The sequence below is a fragment of the Limulus polyphemus genome, unplaced genomic scaffold (genome assembly GCF_000517525.1).
Source record: "Limulus polyphemus unplaced genomic scaffold, Limulus_polyphemus-2.1.2 Scaffold2544, whole genome shotgun sequence".
Classification (NCBI taxonomy): domain Eukaryota; kingdom Metazoa; phylum Arthropoda; class Merostomata; order Xiphosura; family Limulidae; genus Limulus; species Limulus polyphemus.
Window position 1 is genome coordinate 15,208 of NW_013668154.1, and position 12,350 is coordinate 27,557.

The following is a 12,350-nucleotide window of genomic DNA, read 5'->3' on the forward strand; positions in this document are numbered from 1 at the left end:
TTAAAACAGTAATGGAGTGCACAAGTCCTAGGGCTATAATTAAAACAATAATGGGTTGCACAATTCCAGCAACTATAATCAAAACAATAATGGAGTGCACAAGTCCCGGTGCTATAATTAAAACAATAATGGAGTGCACAAGTCAACCAACTATAATCAAAACAGTAATAGAGATCACAAGTTCCAGGGCTATAATTAAAACAATAATGAAGTGCACAAGTCCCAGGACTATAATTAAAACAATAATGGAGTGCACAAGTTCTAGGGCTACAATTAAAACAATAATGGAGTGCACAAGTCCCAGTGCCATAATTAAAACTAAATTTGAAATATCTTTATCTTCATAAGGAGATGCACCAGCCTCAAACTGTAGTCGAAAATTAATTTAAAATTTGTTTATTCACATAAGGGGATGCACAAAGTTTAATACTATAATTCAAACGTATTGAAGACCTGTTTAACAGCATAACGGAATGAACAACTCCCAATGCTATGGTTCAAAAGTTAACTTAAATTTTGTTTAACCACATAAGGAGTTACAAAAGTACTAATTAGGATCTGTTTAATTACATAAGGAATGCCATGTTTAAAACGTAATTTAAACTTTGTTTACCCCAATAAGGAAATGCACAAGTGCAAACTTCATAGTTAAACTTAATTAAAAATCTGTTTAACTGCTTAAATAGATGCACAAAACCCAGTGCTTTAGTTAAAACTTTAATTTAAAATGTGTTTAACCGCAAAAAGAACTTCACAAGTCCCAATATTGTAGTTAAAAGTTCGTTTTAAATGTTTTTAACCACATAAGAGGTGTACAAGTACCAATATTTTAGTTAAAATTAAGTTAAAATCTTTTTAACCACATAAGGAGATACAAAACTACCAATGCTTCTGTTTAAACTTAGTTTTAAATTTGTTTAAATGTATAGGAGAGGTGCAAAAGAAACATTTAAATGAAATATAGACGGGCTCTACAGTGTGATGAATTATGCCATTAAAACAACTGCTAATTTTTTTTTGGGGGGGGAGTTAATGTTTTGGTTTTATTCGTGTGTGTTGTAATTTCTGAAATTTAAAATATTACACTTAAAAGCATGATGACAAAAAAAAGATCAACTGATTTTTCGGCAAATAAAATCAAATAAACATATAGAATTTTCAATTCTGGTTATTTCAGGTTTCTTGAATTTCTATTGTTTTTGTTCTTTTTACAAATATGTTGTTCTTGGTTTAGTCTAAGATATAAAGAAATTATGTTATTTTTGTTTGACTCTGTTTCACAAATATCCAAAGGAGGTCCAAGGAGGATAATATCATGGAATAATATCATAATATCAAGAAATAATTTCTGGTTTCAGAAAAAACATTCTTCTTTCACCTTATGTCTATTTGACTAAATTTAATTATCACCCAACTAGTTTCCAAAAGCTTACTGCTGCACGAAGTATCTACTACAAAGAACACTAAATTAGAGCTTTAAAATACTTTATATAAGCTATCTATGCTTGAGATAGAAAATATTTTATTTTTGTCAGTTTTGAGTTTTGCCGTTATTTACTTATATTTTAGTGTATAGACGACATCGTTAGGATTGAAAAAAAAAAGCATTCTCAAATTAGGTGATAATTTTTTTTACAAAAGGACTGGTTTGACTTTTTTGTTTTGTTATTTAAATTCTCTTTCCGACGTAGTTCTTTTGAAATCCAGAAAGATGGGTAAGCACCAGGGATTACACGCTAAAAATTGTGGCTTAATACCCGTGGTGGGCATAGTGTCCATGTCTTAGCTTTGTGATTAAACACAAACAAAAAAAAATGGTTCTGGAACTCATATCATTTAAATAGAAGTCTGTCAGTGTAAGTTTAAAACATTTGTGTTACTTCCGAGATATTTTAACAATGGATGTGGTATACCCAAGGAAAAAATTTTCACCATGTTATATCTCATGGTTGATTAAGATATTCTTCTCTATAGTAGGAAAGGAAAGTTAAATATGGCTCTACTATGGGTTAGGAGCCACGGGTTAGGACACCTAAATACAAGGTGTCGAAAAAGCCAGCAAGTCCTGTTCAGACTACAGTTTAAAACGTTAACGAACCCTGAGAATAGTTATTATTTATATAGATATTGTCAATAACTTATTGAAAGGTACCGGGCGTGGCCTAGAGGTCATGATGCCGGATCTGCAGAGTTGTACATAAAATTGGACAATATGCATTCCGAAACTTATGCTGGCATCGATGATGAGCTAGAACGGAATTATTTACTTGAATTCCATCTACTTTTGTTTATTTGATGAAGCACCAAAACATGGAATATTTAAACAATATTTTAATGTTCAGATGTGAACATTGTGCTTTCAACAAAAATGGTTCGGTTTTTGTTAAACATAAAGCTGAATAATAGTTTTTCTGGTCGTATTGAAACCCGAGTTTTAGCGTTATAAGCCGTCAAACTTACCAATGAGCCAACAGAGGGCGAAGTATTAGTATCAAGAACTATTATAGTATGACTCGACTTTAATTTCGTCGAAACTGAATTTATGAAAAGCGTTTATTTTATGGTATGTGAGAAACAAATTAAAGAGAGATTTTTCTTCAACAGTGTAATTTATTATTCCTAAGAAATACAATGTTGATGTGTTATATTGATATATCCTAAATTTGCATACCTCTTTCCTATTCGTTTTTGTCTTGATTAGGGTTAAAAGTGATTTTGGAGTCACCAAACTCCTGTGGTCACAGGTCCTAGTATCCTTCAACACCTCTCTCAGTTTATACTTTCCAGTCCATCTGTGTTACACAGTTTTTGGTAGGGTTTGATCATATCGGGTTTTTAGCTATGTTTTATTTTTATCCCAGTTTGACGAAACTTTGTTTATAAGTTTTAAAAGATTTGTTAACATGAGTGTCATTCAATACAGCTTTGTCATCATGAGTATTATCCAATGATTAGCTATTTACCATTTAGAAACAATATAGTAGATTTAACGAATTCTTAAAATTACAAGCTGCATTTTTGTAAACGAGGAATACTGAATTTAACTATATAATTTCTTTAAATAGACAAACATATATAAAGAATAAGTAGTTAATGGGGAGAAAAATATCTGATGAAACAGGTTAGGAACGCCACGATTTATTGAAAATATACAAAAGAATTCCTCACGAGGAAGAGATTCACTGGATTATGAAAATTATGATATACTTGTCATATCACGATTTATTATTAAAGATATGAAATAACATTTCTTTAGCTTGTTTATCATATTGATAGATTGAAAATATTTGCCTGGTTGGTTCGAAAGATAGTTACACTTTTAATGTAAGTAAGTTTGTAAATATAAGTTTAGTCACTGGTCTTGAAATACTACAGGTATTTTCAAGATACACAGCTTTGTGTATCAATTAGAAGAACAAAGTATCTAACCAGAATATCTGTAGAACAAAGTAACTAAACTGAATATCTGTAAAACAAAGTACCTAACCAGAATATCTGTGGAAAAAGTAACTAAACTGAATATCTGTAAAACAAAGTGCCTAACCAGAATATCTGTAGAACAAAATATCTAGCCAGAATATCTATAAAACAAAGTAACTAGCCAGAATATCTGTTGAACAAAGTAACTAAACTGAATATCTGTAAAACAAAGTACCTAACCAGAATATCTGTAGAAAAATGTAACTAAACTGAATATCTGTAAAACAAAGTACCTAACCAGAATATCTGTAAATCAAAGTACCTAACCAGAATATCTGTAGAACAAAGTAACTAAACTGAATATCTGTAAAACAAAGTATCTAGCCAGAATATCTGTAGAAAAGAGTAACTAAACTGAATATCTATAGAACAAAGTATCTAGCCAGAATATCTGTAGAACAAAGTATCTAGCCAGAATATCTGTAGAACAAAGTATCTAGCCAGAATATCTGTAGGATAAAGTACCTAACCAAAATATCTGTAGAACAAAGTAACTAAACTGAATATCTGTAAAACAAAGTAGCTAACCAGAATATCTGTAAAACAAAGTATCTAGCCAGAATATCTGTAGAACAAAGTATCTAGCCAGAATATCTGTAGAACAAAGTATCTAGCCAGAATATTTGTAGAACAAAATATCTAACCAGAAATCTATTGAACAAAGTATCTAGCCAGAGAAGTTCTTAGACGACGTTTCAGGGTGTTAACTCAGTTTCCATTTGTGAAGAATGAAGATATTTGTAGCGGAGTTTTCTAAGTCATGGGTGATTACCTGTAATGATCCTGTGATAAGTGTTATTAGAAACTACAAATAAATCATAAGTCTACCAGCTTTAAGTATCCAATACGACTTATAAAGAATAGAAATGAGAAATCAAAAAATATTGTTAAGGACTGTAAGGAAGTAGAACTAAGTTATAATCATTAAGTAAACTTAACTAAAAATTTTACTAAGATAACTTTGAACCGCGTAGGAACAAAACTGAGTATATACGCTAGAAAATATTGGTCTATGCTTTAACTCATAGACACATCTAACTGCATTGTTAATTATGTACTTAATCATGAATTTTATGTTCACTTATAAATTGTATATTTGGATGTTCATTAAGTACTAAAAAGTCCAACTAAAATGTTTGAGTCTCAAAAATATGACATCAGTATAGTTTCTAAAACAAAATGGCTTAAAACTATCCGGACATTTCTCCTAACATTATTTTTTACGTCAACTTCAAAACAAATTAGCCAGAGCAAACTTGTGTTTCAATCCCATACTAATACCTTCCTTTAAATATAAAATCCGAGTTCTTTCACTGCAGAAGGCACCATTTCGAAAATAAGCGTACTTAGGTTAACCATGAACTATGCCTAAAAAAGAAAAGAAATACAAACTTAGAACATAAATCTATAACTTTCTGTGAGAAAATATTAGTGTAGAGAGATTTTCACCAAACTAATTGTATACATAACATCAAGAAACTACAAATTCTGCCTTTGAAAACTTTCTATAATTCTGAATTATTTAGTTGTATATTCTTAAAGACCTTTTACATCAAACCTAACTGTATTCACAAGTTTGTACCCAAAAATGTCTTTGACCATGAATTTCTTACTGGGAAATCCTTGAAGAAGTCTGATGATAGTATTAGAATTATCAGGGCAATTCGTGGTATGCAATTCATTTCGTCTTGTGGTGGCCATCTTGCCCCAGCTGGGTCTGTTTTCGAATTTAAGTCTTTGTGTTATTCAATTGTTTAATTCTCAGCCTACAGCAACAGGGGAACATAAACATGAAAATCTAGAAAACTTACAATAGCAAAAAAATATATTGAAATCGAAGAAACCCTTAAAAAATTCAAGGTGTGTAGTAAAAACAACAAACTAAAAATAAAATTTTGTTCATAAATATTCTACACCTGTACAAGACCTTTTTACACATTTCAGTATTACAATTCTAGATGTTTAGAATATTCTACACCAGCATCAGATCCTTTCCTGTTATCAAAGTTTGGAAAGATTGTAAGCTAGCTCTTTCCGCGAATGTTTGTTGATAATACAATTTAAAAGCACAAACGACAGTATTACTTTTTCACTTGTTTGTTAAGAAATATCTAAATCTCCATCAAAAACAAAAAATTAAAATAAACCATTCTTTGTCGTTAGATTTCATTAAATTTTATTAATTATAGCATTCGTAATTTTTAAACTATTTTGAACTATTGTTATATTATAAAGGATATTTTGCAATGCTGACTTAGTTTGTGCCTAAGGTGAGCGAAATTTTGTAGGATATTAATGGGATTACAAATAATATCGTTAACAGCGAAGGTAATCTAATCATTATGGGATATAGTTTTCTGATTATGGATTTATGACTTTAGATATGTATAGCTAGTTTTTATATAGAATTGTCTCCATTAATGTGTACTTTACTTTAAAGTTATTTTATTTATAATATAAATAATATGTTTTTCTCAGAATTTCTTGAGAGTGCATTTGAAAAACACAATCTTATATTTTTAGAGCTAATTCACTTCAATATGCCAAAATAATTCATTCAGTTAAAAGTTCGATAAAGTCGAAATTTTGTGATAGAAGGAACGTACCTTAAGAGCTAGCGTAGTCTGTAATCAACTATACACTCATTGCTGGCCTTGAAATGTGATCAGATCACACAGTATACTAAACTAAAGCTCAAACACATGTTTAACTGTTGCTTTAAACGATTACGTATTATATATCTTGTACTTTTGCGGAAAGTGATATAACATATTTCATTTTTGTCTAAGCGTTAGTTTGAACTCATCAGTGTGAGGTCTAACACAATCGTTTGTCTTGTTTTGTGCTTAAGACTGACACTACACATATCTAGAAGTAGTGTGCTTAAAGTTGGCACTACACATATCTAGAAGAAGTGTGCTTAAGACTGGCACTACACATATCTTGAATTAATGTGCTTAGAACTAGCACTACATATATTTTGAAGTAGTGTGTTTAATACTGGCACTACACATATCTTGAATTAGTGTGCTTACAACTAGCACTACATGTATCTTGAAGAAGTGTGCTTAATACTGGCACTACACATATCTTGAATTAGTGTGCTTACAACTAGCACTACATGTATCTTGAAGTAGTGTGCTTAAGACTGGCACTACACATATCTTGAATTAATGCACTTAACGTTATCACTACACAAATATTGAAACAGTCTTTGAACTATTATGCTTCAATTTAAACTACTCATATATATATTTTTTTCAATTCCAATTAGTTGTCAACAGTAGGCGCCAGTGGCTTCTGAGAATTATTATACCGTAAAGCTCTGATCTTAAAACAATTACTAAAGTGAAAAACAAAGGCTAGTAATTTAAGGTTGTTGTTATAGCAAGATGCAGATTGGAATTAATTTATAATTTGACTACAGCATAAAGTGCGCCATTGGTCGCCTTTTGTTATTATTCTGAAAAAACATCGACAGGAATCTCTTTAGTTTATCTTTTCAAGAACAAGGAAATAAGTGTATAAAATAGTGAAAAATGAGGCGTGTATGTTTTTGAAACAATATATTTTTTACAAATTGACGCTTTCTCTTTCTCCACTATACGATTTGTAATTTAAGACGATATTATCTTTCTACACAAAGGATCCCTTTCATAAGGCATATTCTTGCCTTGCCTGAAATTTACATTTAGTTACTCCTCTATCTGTATAATTAATTTTAATTAAGGAGGCTCTTTTCTTACCTGTTTTACACGTGTATTTTCCTATGAGGTTAATACACCCTTATATCCTATATAAACATTTTTTTTCGGGGGGTGGTACTATTTAAGACCTCTCCTTATATATGATACTCTTTCTTTTCGGGGCATAAACTGGTCTCTTACAAAGAATGCAAACTTCTTTATTGCTTATTTTTCAATTTTATATTGTATAGTTTCTGGTTTGGATGTTGTTATTTCTGAGGGCCTTCTCTTTCTTGCCTTGCTGCATTTTTTTATACTTAAGAAACATGTTTCAATTTTTTTTCGTTAAATCAGAAGACATACACTTTTTTTATTTCTCATGACTTACACAATCCAACAAACAGTGAAGTTATGCCTATCTAAGATGTTGGACTTTCCTTAAACATGTTCAAGAGAAATTTGAGCTATTGACATAAGTCATTGCCCTGAAATACGCATCGATTGATCTGCAAAGTAACGCACGCACGTGCAGAGCACTGTTATTTTAAGCCCATGCTAACATAAGCTAAACGGCAAGTACAGAAGTCCCTTAAAGTCTGGTATAGCTATCTCTAATTTTGAACTACTGACTAGAGGGAAATCAACCAGTCAGCTAGCTACGCTCGCTGCCAAACAGGCTTTCTCCGGTTTTGAATCGAATAACAAAAATTGCTATCACCCTTTTAATATACTCAGAGATGAACGTTCGGAGCACGTTCCACGTCATGGAGACGCAAACTATGAACCTTCCGATATGCAAACCGGTACGCTAACCACTAGGCCACATCTGGCCCATGAGTAAGTTCGAATGTCTATTTGTTAACAACTTTTCCTGCATTGCAACTTCAGACCTCAAATTAAACCTACACTGAAGTGTACCCTCAGTGTCAAATGTTTTTTGGGTCAATTTTAACTTTATCTATAAATAAGAGGCGATTACAAAGCCATCTCAAAAAGCATCGGTCGTGTCCACAGTCAGTTACCCATGTAAAACTCTGATTTAAGTTTATAGTCTTACTGTTTACCTTTACTGCTTAGACTAGTTAGACTAGTTAACAAATGCAATAGCTTCCGAAGCTATTTAGACATAGATAAACTGTTTATCTATATTTTATGTAGCTAATATTGCACTTCTAATACTAATAACAACCAGATTTCAAAGATGAACAACCATATAGCTAAGCGAATAGTAACTCAGCAACCAAAAGATGCATTCAGAGTCTTTAACTGCTGTGTTTTAAATATATTGATTAGGCTTAACTTTCGTCAAATCAAATATAATGTTTTATATTAAAAACGTATTGTCTTTAGTGAAGTAAGTAAGTTAAAAGGTCAATGCCAGGTAGAGGATATCATCAGGCTGGTAATATTAAACTGAAATACAGAATGGAAAATGATAAGTTGAATTAAATAATTTTAGGCTGAAGAAGCTCCAGTGAGTGACATTATCTTCAAGGATTTTCAGATTGTTTTTAATAGTGAAGCCTCCTGTGGCTCAAAGGTAAATCTAAAGACTTATATATCTGAAAATCAGGTCGTGATACACATGGTGGGCACAGCACAGATAGTCAATTGTGTTTTTTTTTTGCGTTTAGCAACAAACAAACAAGCTTAATAGTGAAAAAATAATCATATTGTTAAAAGAGTCTGATGAATGTTATTGACACTCATAATTACCAAAACATATTAAATGGATGTAAAGTTAGTGTACCTGGTGGATATTCATATTTTTCAAAACGGAATCAATGAATAAGAAGATCCTTGGACTAAATCCATTGTGTGATCTAGTTAATTTTGTTATAAGAAAAAGAAGAATGAATTGTAGCACGAACAATATTTCTATTTCTTATTTACAAGTTCAACCTTTCTCTTTACAGGATAAACAATTTTTATCATCAGGAGTAAATTGAAAATACGAAAGAAAATAAGTAGAATGATACTCCAACACAATAAATTGTTGGATATTAATTAGTTAAGTTGGAACCAGTAACACTTTTGAATGTCAACCGGGTAAAAATAGCTGTTATACATCCTTAAAAAAATAAAGCCTATGGATGTCAACTGGGTAAAAATGATAACTGTTATACATCTTTAAGGCAATAACACCTTTGGATGTCAACTGGGTAAAAATAACTGGAATACATCTTCAATGTGATGAAACTTTTGTATATTAACTGGTAAATCATAATTGGTAAATATCTTCAACATCATGACTCCTTTAGATAATAATTATGTAAATCAGGTGACTCCTTTAGATATTAGCTTTTTAAATCACAACTGATGAACATCGTCAAAATGATGACTCCTTTGGATATTAATTATATAAACCAGAACAAGTATATATTGTCAACAAGATGACTCCTTCGGATGTTAACATATAAATCAATGTGTAAGCAGCTTCAATGCGATGAATATTTCCAAACTAACGTAATCAGGATAACTGAATTGTATCTCCAAAACAGTCATATAAATATGTATCTAAAATTCCCCAACATACATTTAATACATAATTTTAATTTGAGGATTTATTCTGTGCTTAACATTAACCCAGTTCGTTTAACTCTAAGATAATCAGGTTAACTAGCAAGTTAACAAACCTAATAGCGCTGGCTTCATTCCGTTAATAAACAGCCTTCTATGTGGAAATTCCTTTCATCATTGGTTCTAGTTAAATCCTAAAACAATTTGAATTCAAAATTACATCACATTAAAAGTACGTTCCATTACACTTGACCTGATAGGTTTCAATGTTTGCATATTCGTTAACGCAGGTCTGTAGACACCCTGTGGTGGAACTACTGTAGCCTTGTATGCAACTTGAAAACTGATAACCTACATTTGACTTTCTGAAATATTTTGTGCCTTTGTACCTATTTTATCTAAGAACAATAATGAGAGCGTGGTTTAAAAATTTGGGCGGGTAAACTTTACGAACAAGCTAATTCATGTGTTGTTCTTGTTTTAATACAAATCGTGTGTTTGTATTATGGGGCAAACCAATATAGATTGTTTAAGAACGACATATTTTGATTCTTTAATACTTGAATGGCGCAAAACTACTGATACACATTGTTTAGGAACGTCATATTTTTGTTCATCAATAAATGAATGGAACCATCTACTGATACAGATAGTTTAGGAACGTCATATTTTAGTTCTTTAATAACTGAATGGAGCAAAATTACTGATACAGATATTTTAATAACGTCATATTTTAGTTCTTTAATAAATGAATGGGGAAACTACAAATACAGATAGTTAGGAACGTCATATTTTGGTTCTTTAATAAATGAATTGTGTTTGTTTACATAGTCATTTATGATGTTATTCGCCATGTCGATTGGGGTAATATTTTGCCCCAAACACTTTCTTTATGGGTCAAATTCTTCATAAAAAGTTTTATAAATTCCCAAATTTTATGAGCTACTTATTTTAGAATACAGTATTTCAGTAATTATCGTTAACTTCTGTTTAAAACAAGCTACTTACTTAGATCAGAACTTAAAGTTAACACAGTAATTATTAAAGCTAATTTATGACTTATAATACAGTATTTCAGTAATTATCGTTAACTTCTGTTTAAAACAAGCTACTTACTTAGATTAGAACTTAAAGTTAACACAGTAATTATTATAGCTAATTTATGACTTATAATGCTGTATCTTAGTAGTTATTGTTAGCTTCTGTTTAAAACAAGCTACTTACTTAGATCAGAACTTAAAGTTAACACAGTAATTATTATAGCTAATCTATGCTATTTTTCTAACATATAATTATTAGAATGCTTTGATTTATCAGTTGAATAACCTTGTTGTTAGCGATATTCTAGGCCGTAATCCCAATAATATTTCCCGACGTTGGCCAGCTTAGGAGACTTAGGCTAGCCCTAAATACATATACTAATTTAACAATGCGAAATAATCCCCATTAAAAATATTTTTATATATATATTCAGTGAATAGAAGGTAATAGATATATTATATATATATTAATAATTTAACCAACATTGTTAATGAAACCAACATTAAAGAAAGAATAAGATATAACTTCCATAACTAACACTGTAAGTAGAACAAATCCAATAAATAATTTAACGTGATATATTTATTTACAACATAGAGCGATAACGATTATTTTCCCAACTTTATTTGCTTTTAATAATTTATAAAATACCTTCTGATCAAGCTATAAAATTTCAATACGAATACTAAGCATGCTAGGAGTAAGAAATAAGTATTTGAGAGTTTTTACTGTATGTTTTTTCTGATATTTCAGTTGTATAAAATGTAATTGTTAGAAGTTTTATATATTCAACAACAGAAGATCGAATAATGCAACTTTTAGCATCATCTCTCAAAATTTAAAAAGCTCTGTTAAAAGGCTTCAGACGAAATTAAATTACCTTCTTCTGTCACTTTACTGCACTTAATCAACCAACGGAGAATCAGCATAATGTTCATGTAATAGACGTAACGTAAGATATCATAAGTTTATAAAAAAATATTTTAATTAATTATTTTTCAACGTGTTTTATAACTTCGACCATTCTTTTGAATTTTGAGCAGTGTGGCTTATCAGGAAAAGATTTTCTCTGTATAAAGTTTTTTCTTATCTTATCTTATCGTTGATATTCTCTCGCTTAAATTATATTTGGAAGCTCATCTTAAAAGAAATTGAGGACATTTCCCCATTCATCCGATTTCAAGAGTTTCACTTATAAATTCAATATTTTCTCTTCTCTTACAACTGTCCCCCAGTGCCTCAGCAATAAGTTTCATAACTTATATGGCTAAAGTTTGGGGATCGATCCTCGTAGCGGACACTTTGTACATCTTTGCTATAAAACTAACTTATGTGATTACACGAACTTGGAAATAAAAACAAACACCGAAATTAGTGAATCTGAGTTTGTTTCTGACTTGTAATGTTCAGAAAAGATAAGAATGATTATTTAGCAAAATAACTAAGTAATTGTTACCAAACAAAAACAACATCCTTTATGATTAGACAAAGCTGTAACTTATGTTTTGTCGTATCAGATGCTGAGAAGACGAAATTTTTCTGCAGTTCGAAAGTAACGTTTATTTAGACACTTTTGATAAATATGTAGTCGTGGTTAGCCCTGTGGTAGATTGATTTCAGTTT